We start from the raw sequence: 3,805 nt of genomic DNA, 5'->3' as shown, positions 1-3,805 counted from the left end.
TCTTGATAACTTGAACAGAAACGGGGGGAGGGCATTCCCAAAAAAATGTTGGAAGAAAAAAAAGAAAAAAAAAAAAAAAAAAAAAAAAGAAAAAGAAAAAAAAAAAAAAAAAGAAAAAAAAAAAAAAAAAACATTAGAAAAACAATAAGGTCTTTCCTAACGGAGTGGAAAGACCTTAAATATAGACCAATAGGGCAGTTATTTACCTCGGTACAGTGTATCCAATTTCATGATATATGGAAAATACATTGCCTTGTATCGTTTCTTTTGTTGACTAGTATAGTAGTCCCTTCCTTTTTTTTTTATCGTGTTTGTGAATGTTAAAGCTTAATGGGATATATTTATATTGTTTTCTGTAAGATTAGTGTTCAATATCTCAGCTTTTATTTTACTCTTATTCTATTTTAATCTTTATCTTCGTAAAAATTTCTTACCGTTGATCAATATTCCGCAACATTGCCCATATCATCCTTCACTGGCTATACTGGCTATACCCCCTCCCCTGTCCAAACCATTGTTGTTCGAAGTTCATGAATATTCATAATGAATCTTATGAAATGGGCATAAAATAAAACTGAAAATAGCTTAATTATATATAATTTCTGCAATTGTTTGTTACATGATCATTAATTGTAAATAGATAAATGCTTGACACCTTATGATACAAGTATTTGTTGTTTTACGCATCAAAGAAGACTTAATATTTCAATTATTCTAAAGTAATAATTTTTAAAGGGAGGTAAATCATATTTTTTAAAGATTTATAACAAAAACTTTATTCCACATTTCCGTGCTTTTTAGGGTTAAATTGTTAAAGAAAAACGCTGCTTCACATTGTGTTTTAACAAAGAAATTCCTTATTTCTCCACTCTTGTAGTGTTCTATATTTTTTTTAAATTATTTCTCACCCTTTTCAACGTGCAGCGCGGTGTGCTAATAAAATATACAAATGTCTTTTAATTCTTGAACAAAAAATGAAAATGTAAAATTCAGTGGAGGATTCAGATAAAGCGTGGTAGGTGTACGACACCCTCCCCTTTAAACGGAAAAATATCTTCTTTTTTCCGGCATATAAAATCGTTCAACATTTTTTTGCAATCCTCCTATCAGCGGTATACGTATATGTTTTTGGCAATTAGCCCCCCCCCCCCCCCCTTTCCCCTTCAAAAATCCTGGATCCACCCCTTAAACTCATACATAGTGTCTTCGATTGTTAAATTAAAAAACGTTATATATAGTATAAAAAAAACATTTGAGTCTTATGCAACTTTTGGGTTTATAGACATATCTGAAAACTGGCTGCTAGCGGAGTGGCTGCTAGCTTGAGTCTAGCTTCAACACCACAGGTTTTAATAATATCTTTGTATACGCTCTCAATAGAACATTTAAATTCATTTTCAAAATTATCATTGTCTTTTGGTTGGTACAGCTCCTGAAAATACTCAGCGAAACAGTTTGCTACAGACTCCGGAGAACTGTACACTTTATTTTCTTACACAATATCGGGATATATTTTGGAAGAGCAACCTTATAAACGTTTTATTTGTTTCCAAAACAACCGTACATCACACTCTGCGGTTTCATTTAGATCATCATAACACTTCTGCATATAAATTTTAATTTTATATAAGAAATTATGTATAAGTATAGTTTGATATTTTCTATTCAATATTAGATCTTTTTAAAAAATAATTAAAGGTACTAAGTTTTATGGATTTTTTTAAAAAGATATTGTATTAATGATGAATGATATTTTGTGAATTGTCTTTTTTTTCATTTCCTCCGTAAATATTTTTGAGAACTTGGTGGTAGGTTTGTTTTTATTCCATATAAACTGATTTTCAGAATGCTATATATATATATCAATCATAGGTTTGAACGTTGTTTTCAATTTAGATAAAGGAAGATGTGGTATGAGTGCCAATGAGACAACTCTCCATCCAAGTTACAATTTAGACTTGTTTATATTTTTTCGTTTGGGCTTGTATTATATTTGCCTTCGGGTTTATATGATCCGTTCATCCTATTTCGACTCTTTAAAATTCAAGAGTCTATCATAAATTGAGGTAAATTATATGGTCAAAATCATCCCTCGAGCCTGTCGGCTCTTGGGCTGATATCATGACCTAAGGCTGATAAGGGGTTTGATATGAAAAATGCCATGTTATAATCTATATATATATAATATTTTTATAAAGCTAACCCCTTGACAAACTTACCTGTTATTGTCCATTGATAAATACTAGTAGATTAAATTCTTGGTACTGAATCTAATCTTGTACAAATGTATTTAGATTTTGGATATTGGACCACATTCTGTATGTGCCTGTCTCAAGTCAGGAGCCTGTAGTACAGTGGTTGTCGTTGGTTCTTGTCTGTCATGTTTGTTTTTCTTTAATTGTTTTGTTAAAAATTAGGCCGTTAGTTTTCTCAACCGAATTGTTTCATATTTTTCATGTTGGTGCTTTTTATAGCCTACTATATGGTATACATCGGTTTTACTTACTGTTGAAGGCCTTATGGTTAGTACCTTTAATTGCTTACATCAACTTTATTTGAACCTTGGTGGAAAGTTGTCTCATTGGCAATTATATCAAATCAAATCAAATATTTTTATTATTCCAATCAGGGTCCAACAGGGGACATTTACAATTAACAATATGATAATATAATCAACAAACATGAGACATTGTACAGTATATAAATAAAATTAAAATTAAAAATTAAAGAAAAAAAATAATAATAAAGTTTGAACATACTTAAGTTATTATCTTTAAAGATGGAAAAATTTGTTAATCTGCAGGAGACACCAAGGGACGGTGCTCTAGGATATACTGTTGATTGCGATAGGCAATAACAGCAATCCTCCCCGTGTCAGAAGCAGATGAACAAAATAAATAGAGAAAATGAATCCAGTCAATTAACAAATAATTTTTTAAATAACAACAAAAATTATTGCTAATTATGCGAAACATGTCATATAAATCTGCTATTTGCTGTGTTTCACCAGGAATATACACAACTCTTTTAATACAGGCGAGTTCTCACAAGACAGCAGCCATAGCAATTTCTCTTGGGAATTTAAGTTAATGAAATTGGGACATGATTCCGAAATAATGTGATATAAATGGTGTCTGTCTTCGCTATATTTTGTGCAATAAAAGAGAAAATGAACTTCATCTTCAATATTACCAGAGTTACACTGATGACATAGTCTTAGGTGTGGAGGCCGGGAGTACCCTGGTATCGTCCTATTTCAATCTGCAAATGATGAGATGACACCCTAAATTTTGTTAATGACCTCCTAAGCTCAAAATTGTTCATGATATTTAGATACTTTTCGAAACCATAATTATTCTTAAATTTTACATAAGTGCGGAGCTTCCCTTCTGAATTCTTGGTCAGTTGATCCAAATTTTTATACACGTCTCTTTCAATATTTTCCGGATGGTATTTTTTTAAATATTTTTCCCATCATTTACTTGCGTATTTGCCTTACAAATGTATATCTTAAAAATTATAATAGAAAGATAGAAACTTTAGTAAGCAAAAATGATCAGCAACACAAGATCTACAATTAACACAATATTGAGGAAATCGTCCGACGTCTCCTTGGAATTATTGCCCTTTAATGACGATTTTTATCATGTTTTGCTTTACATGATAAAAATTTAAATAGATAAATAGAAACTTTAAATCACAAAAATGACCGATAAGGCAAGATCTACTAACAAGTCACTTGCATACCCTCTTTTGTGTTTTGAGCAAAAACTAGAGAAGATAGATAGAAACTATGCAGAACAAA

Source organism: Mytilus californianus, unplaced genomic scaffold, assembly GCF_021869535.1.
Source record: "Mytilus californianus isolate M0D057914Y unplaced genomic scaffold, xbMytCali1.0.p SCAF_1, whole genome shotgun sequence".
Classification (NCBI taxonomy): domain Eukaryota; kingdom Metazoa; phylum Mollusca; class Bivalvia; order Mytilida; family Mytilidae; genus Mytilus; species Mytilus californianus.
This window is presented reverse-complemented; position numbering follows the sequence as displayed.